This window comes from Lissotriton helveticus, chromosome 10 (assembly GCF_964261635.1).
Source record: "Lissotriton helveticus chromosome 10, aLisHel1.1, whole genome shotgun sequence".
Taxonomy (NCBI): domain Eukaryota; kingdom Metazoa; phylum Chordata; class Amphibia; order Caudata; family Salamandridae; genus Lissotriton; species Lissotriton helveticus.
The window spans coordinates 1042834497-1042855547 of record NC_136071.1 but is presented as its reverse complement, the minus strand read 5'-3'; the positions used below and the strand labels follow the sequence as shown (position 1 = coordinate 1042855547).

General features: G+C 42.5%; 1 protein-coding gene across 1 annotated transcript in view; it reads right to left on the bottom strand.

Moving 5' to 3' along the window:
* Positions 1-21051, bottom strand: part of MALRD1 (MAM and LDL receptor class A domain containing 1) — a 2679189-nt gene that overhangs the window by 716997 nt on the left and 1941141 nt on the right. The window lies entirely within an intron of this gene.

The window sequence follows — 21051 nt, the reverse complement described above, 5'->3', positions numbered from 1 at the left end:
ATTGTATTCCCTTCCTAGCAGTAATTATGCATGAATAAAATATTGCAATTTGGGCTAAGTGTCTACAATGGGGAATCATAAAATGGGCAGATTTCCCTCACCAGGGTATTCAAAACAGTTTTTATAAGAACCCTGCTTATAGTTACATCACTCCCCCGCCCAAGCTTTGGAATATTTAAGGGAGACCTGGGGCTCCCTCGCTTATACAAATAATGTAGATTATCACTTATAAAGTGCCCATAATGGGAAAATCGAGTTTGCAGTGAATTTACCTTTAGGATCAACAGTGCAGAGCAGGGCTGCTTTTAAAATGACCGTAGGCACTCGGCAGTGCACGCATGCAAGTGCAAACAAAGCTGATAGCCCCTAACCTCCCATGCCCTTCATATTCTAGAGTTTTATAGGTCTTCTAGGGGTATAAGGGGCAGATCATGGCAATTGTAAGAATTTACATTTAAAGGCAGTCTGCAAGGCAATGCTGCTTTCAAAATGACAGATAGCCACTGAGCAGTGCACACATGAAAAGTGCATAAATTCTTTTGGGCTTCTAAATCTTCATGCCCTATTATCTTCTAGGGAATCATAAACAGATTAATCCCCCCTACCCTATTACTTACGAGGCATTTATAGGGTCTCTCAGGCCATTTGTAAATGTACCCTGAGACAAAGTGTACCCTACTCATGGGCTGTGTTTTAAACATACCACTGGCCAGCCAGAAGAGCCCAGGGAACAGAGTCAGTTACCATCAGTATCATTCAGCAAAACTTGGTGTCAATAGGGCAAACAAATGACTTTCTAACCATCAGGATTTGGTCTCCTAGGTTGCACTACAGTGAGTAGTAGTAAAGAAGCAGTTGTGGCTAAGAACTCTGCCACCACTGCTCCTTTAGCTTTTGTGACCCTGGTGCTGGAACAGAAAATCATCCAACTGGCTCTTTGAGTTCACGTTTTCTGTCTGCAGCACAGGGGTGCCCTTTCCTTGAGCATGGCACCAAATACACTGTCACCTCTTTGCTAACCCAGGTGCAGTCAAGTCTTTGATACACCCTCTCTTTGCCAGGTCCAGGGAACAGCAGGATAGTCCTTCTTTAGTTCTCTGTGCAGTACAGATGTGATCTGAGGTCTGGGTGCCAGAGGTGCCACATTTATGCCCACAACAACCTGCCCTTTTGGGACGCATTGACTACTAGTCAATGGGCTATCAGGTCCACTCTTGCCTCATGATGATTCCCTGCAATGTGTAGCATCTAGTTATTCCAGAGTGCAACATTCTGCCCTCTCTCAATATTGCAGAGCCTCTCCCTCAGTGCATGGTGTTTGGTAGCCCACCCAAGAGGTGCGGCTACCTGAAGGCTGCACACCTCTAGGAAAACTGGTTTGGCAACTGTGTTTACCTCTCTGTCCGTGATGCCATGGAGTCTACAAGAACAAAAGAGCACCCCTTGTCATGTGTGTCCATTATTTGCCCTTCAGAGGCTGCTTCCCCTTTGAAGCTCACCTTTTGGGCTCACACCCTTTGGGGCTTCCTGCCAGGGACAGGTCACAGTTCTACCAATGGCAGGCCTCTACTGTTTCCTTTCCTGGGAGTCATTCACACTTCTCCCCAGGAAGGCAGAATGATATCTTGTTGCTAACATCTGCATCTTGCCACTAGAAAGATTGGGTAATGGAGTGACAACTCAAATTTTACATTACATTCAACTTGGGCATCAAGTAAGGTTTAATGTACAGATTACTTTTGTGTTTCCACGCAGCCATACTTTGACTGTATAGGAATGAGACATACTTCAGAAACCCTTCCCAAAATCGTATCTCTAAGGGACTAAACATTCAATTTACCATATAATGTGGCTTTTCTCATAGTAGTGGTGGTATTCTGGTCACCCAAGAAACCTGTCCGGTCTGTATGCACCAGTCCCTGCACTGCCTCGCCAATATTTTACTATCTACATTAATCATTTATATAGAGCTGTAAGATTCACATTGCAGTGAGTTCTTGTTTCCCTTCGGGAGGGCTACCACTATTGCTTCCCGAGTTCTTCTGAGAGCTTCCTTTCTCTGGCAGCTGGGTTGGACATTTCTAGTGGGGTTGAGGAGAGTATAAGGTTTATGTAATTCTTATAAAAATTAGGCTGTAGGACATCATTTACTGACATTTTGCCAGTGCACACTTGGGGCCAGATGTAGGTCGCCAATTACCGGTTGGTAATGGCCGATTTCGGCCGTTACCGACCGGTAATTGGTTATCGAGATGTAGGGGCCAATATTTTACAGATTCGGTAAATTTACCGAAACGGTAAATTTACCGAATCTGTAAATTACCGAATCGGTAATTTTACCGATTCGGTAAAACCCAGATGTAGGTAGCACTGTTTACAGTGCTACAGGCCTTCAGAATTCGGTATTTTACCACCAAATCCAATTGGGTGGTAAAATACCGAATTCAGGTGTGCATGCACATCTGTGCATGCACACCTGTGCCTGTATTTGGCACACATGCCTGTATTTGGGGTGCTGGAGGGTGTCAAAGTGACACCCCCTGCACCCTTGCTGAAATCGGTATTTATCGAATCTGTAAATACCGATTCGGTAATGCCCATTGATTCCTATGGGCTTCAATGCCCATAGGAATCAATGGGCATTACCGAATCGGTATTTACAGATTCGGTAAATACCGAATCTTAACGATTCAGTATTTACCGAATCTGAAATACCTACATCTCCACCCCTCTATTTTACCACTTCTTAAATACCGAATCGGTATGAGTCGGTATTTAAGAAGTGGTAAAATAAAATTACCTACATCTGGCCCTTGGTGTCTTGCCCACGTTATATTATCTACATATAGTGTTGAGCTTGTCCTTTAATTCCACCCTTAACATGGGTAAATTTGCCACGTTCAGTACACACTCTTCTGTTTGTTCATCAATTTGTAATTGTTGGCAATAAAGAGATCATAGGATTCTTTAAATGTGCTATTAATTGCCACTAACCTGTTTTGTCTCTTGTTGACGCATTTTCTCTATTCATTTCCTCTCTTTTCACAAGCCAAGCTGGTAAATGCTCCACTTTATCCCAATATTTGTCTTGTTCAATATACAGTCTCAGTCTTCCTGAGCCTAAGAATGGTCTCTCCATATGTATTTTAAAATTCCCATAGTTTTCCTTTCCAAGTACTCCTACTATGTTTTTCGTGTCATGTATGAAGCACTTATAGACAATTCAAAGATAATGATGCCAGAGGTCAACATTTTAAATTGGTGATCAGTATGAAACTGCCTTAGTTTGCACAGATGGCATTACATTATTTAAGTCAGACTTTTATGTACCTAAGATACTACTGAAAATACTGCTGAATTCCTTGCATACTGTGATTCTGACAAATGGTGCCTTCACTGGCAAAAACGAGCAGAAACATAACAACTGTGGTATGGTAATTGTAAATTGATCTTACGGAGTCTGAGGTGCCTGGTTCCTGTTCTACACAGTGTGGACTCCCGCCTTCGTTCATTTGCCTCTCCTTTTTTCAATTACGAAGGCAAAAGGCCAGTGCACAATCTTTATTCATCTCAATATTTACCAACTGCATTATTGATACACAAATAGATTCTTAATTTCTTCATATAATAAATATGTATCATAAATTCAATGAAAAAAACAAGCTAACAAAATAAAAAAAGAAAGATCAATTTGATTTGCTAATAAATTGAGCGCATACAAATTGAAAACTCTTGCTTGTACTTCTCCTAGCTACAATTTTCTCTGTTGCATTCCTTTATTATTTTAATAAACCATTCAGAAAATAGAGGGGCCTGCTGAGACTCCAGTGAAATGTAATCAAGTCTTATCACCAATATGCAAACTAAACCGTTGATGCACTGGGGGTATGCATCCCCAGTGCATAGCCAGAAAGTGCTACAAATGGATCAAATGGAATGGAATCCCACCATTTAGATTCTCCTCATATGCAAGTTTCGACTCAATGTGTAATCCTGTTTGGACAGAATGCAGACCATTAGCTTCAAACTCTGTAATATATCTAACACACTCTTTTATCGATTTTATTAAAAAATGCAGCATTCCATAAATAAGCCAAGCTAGGGTAAAATTACATACATCTAAAATTCACCAATTGAATGAGATCAAAGTTTAGCTCATCAATCTTTATATTCCCTAATAGAATTTTAGACCATTTACCCAAGGCCTGCTCTTGATTGGTTTCTACTAGATAATGAACCACGTCTTCTGCCACAAGAACAGTATAGCAGTCCCTAGCTAACAATGTCACTGTTCTTGTTAGAGCCACTAAAGGTTTCATTAATTTAAAACTGAGCTCAACTCTTGTTGACTGTGGCACACAGCAGTCAGGCTTAACTTAAGAAAATGGGTAGAGCATTTAGAAATACCAAAACAGTTAAAATGACAAAAACCCAGAAAAGTAAAAATCTGATGGCAATTCATAAAGAAAAGGAATATTTTAATGAGCAACATGACACAAAAAGGAGAAAAATCCAAAAAGGTAAACTGAAGATCTTAATTTTTTAAGTTGTAAGTTAAAATAGCACCAGCCATGGGCAAGAGGTCATACTAGACAGTGACAAAGGCTGACCACAAAGGACCATGCATTGTATACAAGGAGCAGGTTGTTAGCAGTCAAAGAATTACATTTAGACTTACAAACTTTAATGGTGAAAAGTTGTAGATGACAAGGCCATCTATAGCATGCAAACTTGCAAACCCCTCCCCTCCTCGACAGCAGTCACACTCACCCTATGGCACATGGCACTTAATGCTCTGGGTTGGCGCAGCAGGATTACATAGGCCACGCTCCTCTGGAACACACGCAGTTTTTGATAAATTGGACCTTATTGTCCTCTTTAAGGAGGGGGACCTCTGGGCACACGGAAGGGTTGTCCCATTTGCTGAGCTCCAAGTCCAATATCACTTAGCGCCCAATGAAACCTATCGCTATCTAAAAATTCTGCATGCCCTGCAAAAAGCTCTGCTGAGGGGAAAGGACCTCCCCAAATCTTCTCCACTAGAAGATAGAATATTGACTGACCTAACAAAGCGATTTCCCTCACCTATCGCAGGTTGGTTATTAATCCCCCAGATGCCCAGGGATGTTCCGTGAACATTGGGAGCTGGATCTTAGAGGTATAGAGGATGATGAATGACCTGAAGTGCCGCATCCCCCCGAGAGGTGGCCATTTGCTCTTTGTTCAATCTGGTGTAACTAAAGATTATACACAGATCCTACTATGCATGCACCACTAAGTAAAAATGGGGAAGGCGACATCTGCATTGTGCCCCAGGAACTGTGGACACACAGATACATTTTTCCATATGATCTGGGCGTGCCCGGCCATTCAACATTATTGGGATGCAGTCATCTACTGTTTAAACAATGTCTTTGGAGGTGAGGAGGTAGCCTCTGCAAAATGGTTCCTTCTGAACATCTGGGCGGCCACTATGAATGTCGTTGGGTCTCATGATTAACAAATGCAATATAGCAAGTTTATGGAGGGCGAGTCGATCCCCACAAATTGATGCCTGATAATAGGACATGGTCTGGTGTATGTTAGCAGAAAGGGTCCTCCACAAAGGCAGGGGTTGCACGCATAAATGGACGAAGATCTGGGGAAAATGGAATGATTATTGAGGGATATATATGCCCCCGTTGCCACTACCAATGCTGCTGCAGAACTGCTGACGCATGCTGGACGGGGCCTTTCCAAAGGCTGGGGCCTGAGGGTGGGAGGTTGTGGAGGATCGGGTCTGTGGGAACTGTAGGTCGATGTGATGATGTTTCTGTGCTACATAACACTTTATTTGTAGAACTGTGTTACTTTGCAAATATGTACCATAAAACTAGTAAAAAGATTTTGGAAAAAAATTATAGTGATGACGTATTGGTATTTGGAGCTACCCAAAAAGAGCACACTAAGGCTCTCTCCCGAGTATGTCATTTACTGGCTGATGCAGGTTTGACTTTGAATGCAGATACTTGTGAACTCCATAAGACAAAGGTAAAATTCTTTGGCCATACCTTTTCTGATTGGGATACGACACCTGATCCTGTTAATGTACACACGCTGTTAAATGCTGATTCCCCACATGATTTGTCAATGGTACATTCATTTATTGGCGTGTCCAGCTTCTGTTCTAGCTATATAGGAGACTTTGCCACTGTAAGTGCTCCATTGAGAGAGTGGAAGAAAAATAATTTTAAATTTCAGTGGGTACATAAATATAAGAACAGTTTTAAGACAATCAAACAAGCCATTGAGAATGCTACTGAAATGGCTTATTTCAATGCAGAGGTTGTTGTTGACACCAGCCCAGTTGGGCTACGTGCTATCCTTGCACAGTGGACACCAAATGCTTAAAGACTTATTGTGGCATATGCAATTAGGAGTCCGTCCCTACCAGATTGGGCTAACTCACAACTTGAAAAAGACCAGTGGACCAATCAGAGAGAAAGAAATTAGAATGCAACTTATAGGAGGGACTTGGTTCAGAAACCAAAGATGAAGACATATGCTGAACGAAGACAACCTGAAAAACATCATATTCCAAAGAGGAGACAGAGTGCTCGCATGTCAGATGTGGAAAATAAAATCTGATGCTCCTGTTAAGGCAGTAACTTTTCAAGTGGTGTCGACCAAAGGACACATGGTGATTTACCAGTGCCCTGGGAAGACTATAACCAGTGACTCTTCTCACTTTCTACGTTTAATTCATCATTCACCAGATCTCCATGGTGAAGGAGAGACTGATTTTGAAGCACCAGTGACTGCTGCAGCCTTTTCACCATTACAGCAGATCTTGGACTATGATGGTGGCAGGTCTCAACTTCACACAATACATTCAGGTCGAACAATTAAGGCACCAAAGAGATTAATTGAAGAAATTTAATTTTATATATGTGTATATATTTTGTAAAATTGGTGAGTTTTCCTTTAACGGAGGGGGAGATGTAGTGTCTTGGGAGTTAACAATGGCAGAACCCTTTTGGCTCCTGATCAACTTTGTAGAGCTATGACTTAATGGATAGAGTTTATTGCACTGAAGGTTGCTTTGGAGTGTTGGGTTCGCAGTTACACACAGATGAATAAAGAAGTGTAATACCAAGCTCCGTGTAGCGTGTAATGACACCAGCCAATTGTTCCAGTACCTCAGGAATAGTAAGCTACCACAAGGATCCATGGCAGGTTTATTTAAAAAATGATCAACTGATTTATTTCAAAAAAGCAAGCTTCTTGAAGCTTTTGTATCCCTGTAGCTTAACAGGTAAGCCCACTGACCCTTGGAGTATGCTTCTTGGTCCGGGGTACGAGAGGGAGCTAATCAAGACATTTCTCCTTACAGGTATCAACAGCAGGTGCAGTTATTCTTCTATCTTCCACAGGTCCAGTAGTGTTCTGAAGAGGGTGCCCTGTGGTGCCACATCTATACCTGACACTAACCTGTGAGTGGGGTTGACTAATGACCCCTTCCTAAATAATACGGAATAGTTCCCTGGGATAACCCTTTCCACGTTTACTGCAGATACTGCACGCTTTACTGCAAACAATCCCACAGTGCTCCTCCCTAACCATACATCCAAGATGACAGGTCCTTTCTTCCAATGTGTAGAGCTCCTGTGCCCACCCTAGAGGTGTGGCCAGGGAAATGAGCAAATCATCCCCTGAAGTCAACCAGAACCGATTTTAAGGGCTGCTCCTCTCTCACTATGATTAGCGCTTAGCCGGCTACTTAGACAAAAGGGAGGCAGGACCAGTTCTGAGCTACATTTGCCAGTAATAACGTAACTATCCTTTGCAAATATGCAAGGAGCTGGGCACAGTCCCCCAGACTATGCAGGGGAAATGCACCCTCTCCAACACACAAGCTCTTTGTCTCAACTCTGACAGCCAAGTCACACATAAACAAGCAGTATTCAGTTGCTGGATGACAGAATCTCTGGTAAATGCTTTTAGGCAGGGTAAAGAGAACTTTTTTTAAAAAGTACCTTTTATGAAATATGTGTTACAAATCTGACTTTACCAATGAATTGGATTTGTAATACATATTTATAAAAGTTCAAGAAGTAACTTTTTATGTGTTTACTAGGGAAAGTTAAGCTTATTTAATTGACAAATGAACTCCCAATGCTTTACTAGCGAACAGATCACCCTGCTACAGTGAACATTGTTTTTTATTCCATCTTCTTTTTGAGGATAGTGTTCACTTTAAACTTTTTTCATGTCATATGCTTAGTTACCAGAGACTCTGCCTGATGGGCACTTACGGTTGGCTTAGTGGTGACTTATTTATATTTAAAAGAAGGGTTTAGGCTTTCCAAAAGGGACTTCGACAGGACAAATTGTCAGTTTAAACCTGCTCAGCCAGGCAAATGGTGGGAGTCCTGCGGTCATGTTTTAAATTGTACTTTACTGGTGGCACAATATCTACAGCAGTCCACTAGTGACATTTAACGTATAGGCCTGGTGTACACTTAGTAAGGATCTATAGGTAAGGTAAGTTCAATATGCTAATCATGAGTACAGAAATATTTGACATCTTTTAGGTGTCAGAAAACATGCACTGGAGCCTTGTTAGCAGAGTTCCAGTACACAGAGTCAACATACACAGCATCAGTCCACAAAAATGGGGTGACTAGGCCAAAAATAGGAATTTTCTTATAACCACCAAAGCCCTGTTCCCCAATTCTGGAATGTCTCCTCAATTACTGACCATCACTTCCATCCTGTTTTTAGGCATGACCCATTATCTTAACAATTCCATGATTACTCAATCTGTGAGTTCTATGCCTGAAAGCAGACTCAAGTTGTATTCAGCAGGATTTCAAAACACTTTAAGATTCACAAATCTAAAACTATGACATGGAAATACTGAAAAGTAATATAATTTCTTATCAGGTTGCGCCAGACCTCATTCTGATTTTGGTGCAGAATATATGCTTAGCTGAAACTTGGGGGCCTTATTTCTCCCAAAGTTAAATGTGGAAACATAGTGGCTATTTCTTTTGAAAAATTGCCATACAAAATGCATGGAGACACAGATAATTAATTATTAAAAAGAAGTAGAAATGACATTTTAATGAGTGCAACCCAACCTATTATTGATAATAAGAAAGTTGCCCAGTTTGTCGGTAGAGATTTTGCTTTTTCATAACTGGTGCAAAATTGAAGTTGTATAAACCTTATAAAGCTGGTAAGAAAATAATCCAATGTATATTTGTGGCTTATTTGTATGCAGTATGTGTGAAACTGGACCTAATATCAGGTATTAAACAATAGTCGATCAGCTTTGGCATGAATAATCTTGCATTCTCCGAATTCCTCATAGCTGGTGAACATCTTGAGGTGATGTTTATGTTAGAATACGCGAGTTTAAGAAATAGGATTTTGTCAGAATATAATTTTAGTTTGGATATTAATTAACATGGAATTATGTTTGCATTTTCTCTTTTACAGATAGCAAAATACAAACAAGTAAATAATGTAGGTGAAAAGGGACATCTCTGTTCTTCTTCGTATTTAAACTTTACTGAATGTTGCATTAACCACAATCTTAGCTTATGCTACCTAATACAGATTGTGTATTGACCTGGTGAGCTGGGATGGAAACTCAGATCTGCTAAGAATGTAAAAGAAAACTATCATAGCCCAGAAGGTCAAATGCTTTCTCTGCATCAATCACCATATTTATTGCCAGGATAAGTGTCTGCGTAAAAACATACATATTCTTTAGCAAGTAATTTGCATTGATTTTGTGTTATCCGTCTGCTATTTTACCATTTTGATCAACATGGATGATTAGTTTATTCATGTAGCCAATAATGTTGCTATTATTTTATAGTTTCCATGAAGAAGTAAAATTGGAAATTATGAATTCGGATCTTCAGGATTTTAACAAGGCTTTAAAAAAAATCACTATAACTCCTTTTTCAAAGGAGTCAGGGATTCTTCCCCCCTTTAGGATATTATTTGCCACCTCCTTTACGTTCTTAGATATGTGGCCTGAAAACATGTTATAAAACATAGCTGGTATCCCATTGCTTTCTGTTGTCGTACCATTAGGGATGTTCCTAAATACTTTTAAAACCTTCCATGAAAGAACGTTCCACAAGGTGTGCGGTGAGCTCAAAATCTAACTTAGATATTCAAAGTTTTTCCATGAAGATCTCCAGTTGATCTAAATCTATCTTCTGTCATTTGGAGGAAATATTTTTTGTTTATAATAGTAGTCTACCATTATTTCTTGTAGCTCAGTTGCATAACTGTATGGCATTTTGTAATTGGATTAAGTACTTGTTTTAATTTTTCTTTGTTGTCTCTCTAGATGCCTAGGCTAGAGATTCCACTGCATGTACTCTCCCAAACAATACACTGTAGATCAGTATTATTATTTAAGTGCAAATCTTTGTACCAAAAGGCTTTCATACTTTATCTAGCCACTTGCAGTACTTGTATACTACCCAATGAACTGAAAGGATGTTGCGGTTGAGAAAGCCATACCTTTGTTTCTCCATCTTCAAATGTGGTCTTTTTTCTATTTGCTTCTTTGTAAGTAATAATCTCAGCACGTAACGACTCTTCAAAAGTGTTCCATTCTAGTGCAAGATCACCTGACCACTATTCCTGTCAAACAAATGCTTATAACAATAATGTATTGTGTCCAACATTTATTTTCCAATGGTACCTTATTAAATCTCTACCTTCTACTTTGAATAGGTATGAGTGATATTATAATATATATTTCAATTGAGGCATGATCTGAGAGACCATTGGGAATGATTGTTTGTTTGTTATTCTGTAAGGTGTCGGAAAGAAGAAAAAAATTCTAATTGGACAGGCACATGTCCTAATTTTTCTCTGAATATTCTTTCCACCTAAAATCTTAAAAATGTTAATATCTAGGAAATTTAGAGAATACTTTTGCTGTAAGCTATGTTTTTGCTTGAATTTCAGACACGCAGAATCCATCATTGGGTTTTTGATGAAGTTGAAATCGCCTCCAACAATTATTGTGCCTTTTAGAGGGACCCACAATAAATTCTTAAAGAAGGTGGGGTCATTTTATGTGTGGACAAAGACATTTATAATGATCAAATTACTAGTATTGATTGAGAAACTTATCCAGACCCTCTGTCCACCAGAATCTGCTTCCTGAGTATATATATATTTATATCTATATTTTTGGAGAAAGATATTTCAAGTCCCAGCACAATGCAGTGGCAAACTATAAAATGTATATTGTGCCCAAGTTTTAACCCTTAACGGGGCTACAGAAATATGTATCTCTTGTAGTAAGATCATGCCCGGTTTGTGTATAATAGTATATGATTCTATCACCTTTGTTTTGCTGGGAATGTTCTAACCTTTTGCATTAAAAGAAAAAAACTGAAAGATAATTTCATCCATATATGTTTCTTGTAGTCTGATCACCTGCGTCTTTAGAAATAAAGTGTTTACATACATATTTCTATAATGTGACATATAATGTGTCTGTGCGATACATGTACAGTGTGTAGCTGCGCGATACTTGTAGAGTGTATATAAGTGCTGTGTGCTTGATTAGAAATATTTTTTTCCTGGCAAGTGGAATGAAGAGTGTTTGCATGAGGAAGTAGGTTTAGGATAGTAAGTAGAGTTGTCTCTGGCATTATTAGCCTTCTATAGTGTGGAATACAAAGTGTATGTGTGCCATTTTGTGCACTTATTTTCCGGAACCCACATCAGCACACACAATTACTTTCTTTTTAGGCTGGCTAACCAGCATCCCGACCTTGGGACACTGTCTAACATATCCTGTCAATCGAACCTCATGACAACAACTCGGAAAATACTAGTGACACCAAACCTTTTTACATTTTGTAGTAACTCTGGGGCATATTACCAAGCAATAGCGATAATTATCGCTATTGCTTGGTTAGAGAAAAATATTTACCACTGAGCTGCGGCGATTTTTATCGCAGATAAACCTTGGTATTACCAAGGTTTATCGCAAATGCGATAAAAAACGGCCGCAATGCATGAATATCGCTGTAAAGTCAGCGATATTCATGCATTACCGAGCTAATGCTCTTAGCCATGTTATCCACCTCCCATTGGATAACATGGCTAAGAACTGCTCAGGGCAGGTGTTAGCTTTTGGAGATATTCGCGCTTAGCGCGAGTATCTCCAAAAGTTGGTAATAGGAGATAGCGATGTTAGCGACTGTTTCCAGACGCTAACATCTTGGCACCCCCACTTTGCATGTCATTAGTGATAAATATCACTGACATGCAAAGTGGGGCCCAAGATGGTCGCTATCTCCTACTAGCTGTCGCTAACTGGTGTTAGCGACAGCTAGGTAATAGGGAGATAATGTTATCTCCGCTTTCTTGGCTTTTAAAGCCAAAAAAGCGGAGATAAACCCCCTTGATAATATGCCCCTCTTTTCCTTACTATACATCCAATAAGACGGATAGTTCTGGTTATGGAAGACATTTAGCTTGGATTGCTGATAAATCTACACCAGTGATCCCACCTTAAGACCTTATGGTATAAGGAATTTAACATCCCTTCATCACCTGGCAGACTCAAAAAACACATTAGAGAGTACTTGAAAATATTTATTTTTTTCAGTTTTGATGGAGCGATTCCTAGAAGCCCATTGTAGGATTTGAACTGTGATATGAAAATCTGCAAAGTATATGATATGATATGATATGATATGATCATGAGGAGTTACCTGGAATTTCATTTCTGGTCTGTTGGGACTCTGAGTGTACATAATTGACAAACCCCCTTTGCTCTCACATAAAATGTATTTTTAATCGTAATTGATCTAGTAGCTGCAAACCAGAAACAGACTTGGTTGCTTGCTATGGAATCCCTACAAAACAGAGATTCGAATGACGCAATTATTTTTCCAGATCTTCCTGCCTAACTCTAATTTTCATCAACGTTTTATCAATATTTCATGTGTCTCAGTCATGTCTGTCATGATGTTTTTTAAATTGGGGATCCTTTGGTTCACGTGATCTAAATTTTTCATTTTGAGGATTGATCCTTTTGCTGACCTCAACAACGCTTTCTTTAATGGGCAAGATGGCCGCGTGAAGTTGTGGTGAGCAGTCGCACCAAGCCACTCTCCCCTCCACAGACTTGCTGATGGAATGCTGAGAAGGCTGCTGTGCTACCCCCGATGGCTTTAATACTTTGGATTCAGGCAGGATTAACAGCGTGTAAGCCTACGAAGAAACAGATACCGTTCAGGCTAGGCTTGGCCTGGTTAAAAGAAAAATTTGCCAGCTGGGTTATCGGTCTGTGGGAAAAACAGCAACTGGTAAAGATGCCCCCCGGCCCGTGAGGCAAGAGAAGATGAAAATACAGATGGACCCCGGTACTGCAAGATCAAGCACGGTCACCACGAGTAAGGAGGCTGGTAGTGATGCATCCGGGCTCCCACAGCGAGCACTGGGAGCAATCCGTAAAACCAGAATCCCTCCTGTCAAGGGGAAAAAAACGGAGACGCGAGGGAAAGACAATACACAGGCTGAACAGGCCAGCCCTATTGAGGATCGGACCGGCTCTGCCGTAAGACAGAAACAGTGGAAAGCGGGCGAAAAACCAATAAATAAGGACACTTGTTTAAGACAGCCTACCTTAGTTGAAGTTTTCACTCCAAAACCCACTGCACAAGTCGATGGAAAACCGATCCAGAATAGAAACGTCCTCGAGGACTCTGCAGATGCTCAGAACGTGGAAAACACGGTTGCCAGGCAACGCTCTGTCTCTGGCCCCGATCGCGGCTCAGGCAGCAGCGCACCTTCGAGTAAGGAGACTGTAACAACAGATCCAGACTACGGTGAGAAAGCATTTGCTGCGGGGGGGGGGGTAAACTCCACTGAGTCAGGAGCAGGAGTGGAGAATACCACGGCAGGGAGCGTAGACTTGATGGAGGCCCTTATGTTGGTTGAGGCCGAGCTTAAATCACCACGGCAGGCTAGGAGCACCTGGGGCAGTAATGTCAGCCTGGCAAGGAGAGGCGATGGCGGCTCAGTCGAAGGGGAACATTTCTTCTCCCCTTACGAGGATACAGACACAACCCAAACTAGTGAAGTCAGCTCGGAGGAGGGGGTCAGTCTCTGGGTCCAGTACATCGGGCAAACAAAGTATGCAAAAGAAGAGATGGCCCAGACTAAAGAGACATGGCTCGGGAACGGGGGCCCCTATAGACTCTGGGAACAAGCTGATATGGGACTACTCTGCCACTTCACAGACTTATCAGGATGACAATAATCCTCTGGAGGTACCTGAAAAAACTCCTCTCGATCCTGCCCTCCCCCAGGCCCCCTTTGACTTGCTATTTAGCACCCTTAAGCAGATGCAGGAGGAGGCAAGGACGGAAAGTCGCAGGGCAAGGCAAGCCACAAATAAAATTCATAAAACACTGAGGAAAGTTAATAAACTTTACGATGAGATTGCCGACAGAGTCACGGAGGTAGAGGAGAGAACAGGGAAACTGGAGGAGGATGTTGGTGCCTGGCAGGAGTTCAAAGAAACACAAGAGAAGCTGACGGAGGACTTGCAGTGGAAACTAGAAGACTTTGAAAATCGCCAGAGGCATAATAACATTCATCTTCTGGGCGTGGCAGAAGAGACAGAGGGCCAGGACATCATGAAATTTGTGTTGAAACTACTAAGGGGGGCTTTCCCTGACTCTGAGTGGCAGTGGGAGAAGGAGGTGCAACGAGCCCATAGATTCCCCTTTACGCTAAGGAAGGAGCAGGGGAGCAGGGGGAGGGGGAGGGGGACAGACAGGTCTGCCCAGGGCAATTCTGATAAATGTAGGGAATTATCTCCTCAGACAAGAGATAATCGACAAGGCAGGACCGGATAGTAGGCGATCATTTGAGGGAACCACCTTATTTGCTAGGCCCGACTTCTGCTACGTTACGGTGGAAAGAAGGTGGAGGCTTAGACAACTAATAAAGCCTTTTCAATCCGCAGGCTCAGAGGCATACCTCCTATTCCAGGCTAGGTTGAAGGTAGTTACAAGGGGGAAAGTGAGGATGTTTCTATCTGAGATTAAAGCCCAGCAATTTCTGGAAGAGCTCAAATCCCAGAAGGGGGGTTAAGTGGCTTAGTATTAAACAAATACAAGGAGGACTGGAGAATGCTAAAAACAGAGGATGTTCATGCAGGGTTTGAAACAGGGCTGGGGGCATGGGCTTATAGGAAAGATGGGGCACAGCGCATAAGAACTAGGGGGACCACAGGGTATTAGGATGGTTGGAGGGAGAGGGGTGCGACATCCGCAATCTAAAGCAGCCACACATAGGTCATTTCTGACCTATTTGCCAGTAAAGGGGGGGTAATCCGGGGGGGGGCAAGGGGGGTAAAGGGAGTAAGGGGAGAGAAAAACGGGTACGAAATGATATATGTTGTAAGGTGCAGCACAGAATAGGAATCAGTAGTTTAAAATCAACACAACGAATGCAGCATGGCATGGTTTTTTTCTTTATAAATTGAGTTTCAGTACAAGTACCAATTGTACCAATTAATGTTTTATGAACGGTTTTTCATTTGGGGCAAGATTTTTGTTGTGTTTTAAATGACATGTAGGATAGCTACAATTAATATTTGTGGTCTTAACAACATGAATAAAAGACTTAGGGCCACCGCATTACTTAGAACATTCCGGTTGGATTTGGTTGGCCTGCAGGAAACACACATAGAGGCATCAAGGGGATACCTGCTGGAACACTTGGGGTTTACAGTTTTGGCAAACTCTAAACAGGGATCAAGAACTAGGGGGGTAGCAGTATTAGGGAGAAGTAGGGACGTGGTGGTGATAAGGAAGTAGGAGGACCAATGGGGTAGATGGGTGCTACTGGAGATAGGATTTAAAGGAGAGAAGTTAACACTCACCACAATCTATGGGTCAACGGAGGATGACCCCGATGTCTTCCAATATCTGGATGTAGAGCTGGCACAGTGGCCAGAGCCTATAGTATGCTGTGGTGACTTCAATATACATGACCCTAGAAGTATCTTTCCTCAGCCACATGGACAGTATACAGGGAGAAAGAAGAGGTCACACAGAGCACTCCCAGATATGGTGCTACATAATTCTCTGGGTGATCCATGGGTCAAGACTCACCCGTATATGGATGGAAGTACCTTTTAATCATCTCCCCATAAAGTGTTGGTCAGGTTGGACTATTTTTTGATTTCCAACTCCCTGATGACTGGTGTACAAATCGAAAGGAAACACCGAATTATCTCTGACCATAGTCCACTAATTTTAACGCTTAGACTAGGGCAGACGCAAAGAAGGGATACTCAATGGACATTTGAAAGAGCGTTATTGAAGGATGAGGCATATGGAAAATATATGGAGGGGTGGATCAAGAGCTATTGGGATATCAATAGAGAAACCGCGCCCCCGGGGGTGGTATGGCACGCCTTTACGGCGGGGGTCAGGGGCGAGACACTGAGTTTTGTATTGTCCAGCCAGAAAAGGGAAAAAGCTAGGATAGAGGAACTATGTAGAAATGTTCTTAAAGAAGAGGATGAATTAGCATTAGCTATACAACAGCATCTACCCTTAGACCAGTATCTGCTTAAAATTGTGGCTCTCAGGGCAGAAGCTACGGAAAATATCGCCAAGAAGTCTGCTAAGAATTACCTGATTAGAAAAGAAGCCACATATGAGTTAAGCGAGAGGGTGGTCCATATATTAGCCATACGAACCAGGCAGAGACTAGCGGCGTCAGATATCAAGGAAATAGTGGATGGGCAGGGTAGCACTGTCTCCGAAGCAGATTTAGTGAGGGAGGCTTTTAGGCAGTTCTAAACGGAGCTATATGCTAGCGGTAACACAGGAGGACTAGTGGAGATAGAGAGCTACTTAAGGGATATCCTCCCACCACTCATAACAGAGGAACAAAAGGAGGGGTTAGACTCTTCGTTTCATCTTGAGGAATTCATGTTAGCCTTGACTAGTCTCCCTTCGGGTAAAGCAGCGGGCCCGGACCAACTACCGGTGGAGTTCTACAAAGTATTCCAAGGGGTGATTTCTACAGATATGTTTAATGTTATGCTGCAGGCACAAAAGGGAGAGTCGATACCTGATTCATGGGGGGGAGCAGACATTATCGTGATTTAAAAAAAAGGGAAACCATCAACTGTACCTGGCTCATACAGACCGATCACACTAATGAATACTGATGCCAAAATGTACTCCAAAATGTTGGCTATGAGACTTGCTGGGATTATAGAGAGTGTGGTAAGCCCCGCACAACACAGGTTTTTCCCTGGCAAGGGTACTACCCAACAAGTGAGGCAGATGATCACAATGTTTGATGCGGCAGGTACCCTGGGAGACCCTATGGCAGCGCTTTTTCTAGACGCTGAGAAGGCGTTCGATAGGGTCTCCCTGGACTACCTATGGCAAACATTGAGATAGAGCAGCATAGGAGAGGGCTATATAAAAGCTATACGGACCTTATTTAAAGATCCAACGGCAAGGATTTGAGTCAACAGGGGATATTCGGCAGTAGTCAAGATCTGTAGGGGGACCAGGCAAGGTTGTCCATCATACCCCCTGCTGTTTGCGCTATATCTTGACCCTCTCTTGCGGAGGTTGGAAGGCAACCTTGAGATTCTCCCAATGAGAGAAAACGGGTGCGAGGTAAAGACGTTGGTCTACGCGGACGACGTGGCCATTTTGACACCTAACCCATCTGTAGCTATTGGAGAAGTGGAAGCCGAGGCACAGCGGTTTGGACAGATCTCGGGATATAGTTTGAACAGAACCAAGACCCAGATAGTAGGCAATAGGTTTGTAGTTTGTAACGATCAAAGGGTGGTAAGTTCGGCTATATATCTGGGAGTGGCAATCTCAGCGGATCTAGACACAGTGGTACAGAGTAATATGGCCCCCTTAATTGATAGTGTAAAGTCAGATCTATAAAGAATTAACAATTTGCATTTATCACTAGTGGGCTGCACCAACGTCATTAAGATGCTGATATTCCCAATATTTTTATATTTTTTTAGGTCGATCCCGTTAAGGTAGTTGGTTCAATGCACTCGAGAAAATTCTTAATAGATTCATATGAGCACGCAGCAAGACGGGGAGGGCCTATAGGTTCATATCCCTCCCGAGAGAGAGGGGTGGGTGGGGCGCACCAGATTTTAGACTATATTATTGGGCAGCTGCAATACAATATATGCAGGGGTTGTTGGGGGGCGGTGGTATCGATCAAAGAATCACGAGCTATTCCACCAAAATCTATACTGCGGTTCTAGGGGCGGATGCGGAAAACTGTTTTTTAAATTGTACTGACAGACTTAAGACAAAATCCTAACTTAAGTCTTGTCTTAAGACAAACTTAAGACAAAATCCAAACTTCTGTGAATACCAAAAGTAGTAAGTGTAGGATTTTGTCTTAAGTTAGTTCTGTGAATCGGGCCCATGACATTTTAGCATCAGCTGCTTCATTGGTTTTACATTATGCAGAAAAAATCGCTTGTTGCTGTTGCTTGTTCCTGGTCAGGTATGGAGTCTCGCTGAAGGGTCTATCTGTTGACTCATGTTATGTTATGTTACACTGTATTTATGGAGTGCTCGTACACCAAAAAGGTTTCATGGCGCTAAAGTCTAGAAGTAGATAAGACCCATAGCTAGCCATAAGCCTAACCAAAGAGCCAGGTTTTTACAGAGTCCTGAAACTACCATAAGAAGTTGTGGCTCAAATATGTGGGGGAATTGAATTCCAAAGCATTGGAGCAATCAGAGAATTAGAGAAGCCAGCAATGCTCCGAAGGAGCTTTTTCGAACAGTGTCCTCTCTGGCAGTCCCCAAGACCATAGAGGTACCCCCCAGCTTTCTTCTTTGTGAGAAGCTGGCTACTTTTTTCCGTGAAAAAGTTGAAAAAATCTTCTCTCCTTTAGACAGTCAAATAAAAACTCCGGTGGAACTTCCCACTAATAACGCGGAATCAGACAATGGCCCAGAAAAACTTTTATTTTTTTCTCAAATCAGTGAGGAAGAGTTAATGAGCCGACTTCAGAAGATAAAATCAGGCTCCCCTCATGATCCCTGCCCTGCCGCTATTACCAAACTAGCGGCAGTTACTATTGCAGCTGGTCTCACCCCCCTCCTCAATCTTATGCTGGATAGTGGGGAATTCTCCGCAAAATGGAAACGAGCCTCCATTTTACCTCTCCTTAAAAAAACCAACTTTGACATAGCCGACTTAAACAACTATCGGCCTATTGCAAGACTGCCCCTTCCAGCTAAAATCATGGAAGGCTTTTTAAATACGCAGTTAAGCACCTTCTTGAGAATAGGACAACATCTGGACCCATCCCAACATGGTTTCCGTGCAGAACATAGCACGGAATCCGCCTTAATTAAATCGGTGGAAGACATTAGAAGAGTGATGGACGGAGGAGGTAGAGCCGCCCTGATCCTGCTGGACCTTTCCGCGGCCTTCGACACGGTCCATCACAAACTTTTGGTGGACCGGTTGAGGGCCTGCAGAGTTCAAGATAAGGCGCTGAAGATCCTGCAGGCCTTCCTTTCCAACAGGACTCAGTCGGTGACACTGGGGGATTTTGAATCACGCCCCTTTAACTTCCTTGCGGAGTACCCCAGGGCTCCTCCTTGAGCCCGACCCTTTTTAATGTCTATGTTTCCACTCTAGCCCCGATAATTCGAACCTTCGGTTTCAACCTTACAGCCTATGCGGACGACACGCAGATAGTGGTGTCTCTGCTGCCGGGGGACATAGATAACACTGCGGATAGGTTCAAAAGCTGCATGCGAGAAGTGGGGGTTTGGATGGCTCAAAACTGTCTTAAGTTAAATTCCTCGAAGACAGAAGTGCTACTCTTTGGCTCCAAAGATAACTTCTGGTCCCCGAGATGGTGGCCTGAAGAAATGGGAACTCTGCCCGCCCCAGTGACTAAGGTGAAAATTCTCGGCATTCTGGTGGATGACACATTATCTTTTGAACCTCAGATCAATGCCCTGGTCTCATCCACCCACTTTGTTCTTAAAACAATTAGGAAAGTGCTACCATTGTTGGAGCAAGAGCACAGAAAAACAGTGGTGACCGGTCTAATTCTATCTCGGCTAGACTACTGTAGCAGCCTTATGCTGAACGCCCAAGTTAGCGTACTAAACAAACTCCAGACCTTACAGAATGCGGCCGTACGCCTAATAACAGATACACCTAAGTTCGCATCGGTGGCTCAGGACCTGGCAAAACTTCACTGGTTGCCAGTGCGGGAACGAATTACCTTCAAGGCACTCTGTGCGGTCTTTAAAGCAGTGCACGTTCTGGGCCCTAGATGCATGAAGGAACTATTCTTCTGGTACAAACCGGCAAGATCTCTTAGATCTGGTCAGAAGGCATTGGTTTCGGTCCCTAGAATGAAGAAAGCTAGATGGGGAGGCAGGAGCTTCTCCCTAGGAGCTGCAGTAGCCTGGAACAAGCTTCCCCTTTACATTAGACAATTGCCCGATCTCTTATCCTTCAGAAAGGCACTGAAGACTTGGCTCTTCACCCATTAAAGCACCGACCCACACACACCAGTTCATTCTGCTAGCGCCAGGACACCTCCGGGTAACAGTGCGCTCTAGAAATGTAAAAAATAAAAATAAATAAATCACAGCAAATCTAGTACCACCCAATCTTTTTCCGTAAAATGTAGGGACCTCTACTAGATTCTGGTGGGCTGATCTAAGGTTACTTTTAGGAATAAAGCTCCGGATTCTAGAGTTCTAACAAATTGGGCTTTTGCTGTGCCGCGATTTGAAAATAATACACCCAACTTGAAACAACCATTGTAATGTTACCACTGCATGTGCAGTGTCTAGGTTGGCGCCAAACCAGCCTAGCTTCCCAATTTTGAACAAGCTGCAGCCTATGACTCAGTCATTGCCTGACTTAGTCCCTGCCTGGAGTCCTTCGGTTGAATTGAGTCCGCCTTGGACCTGATGAATTCAGTATTAAAGGCCTATGCCAGATATTCAG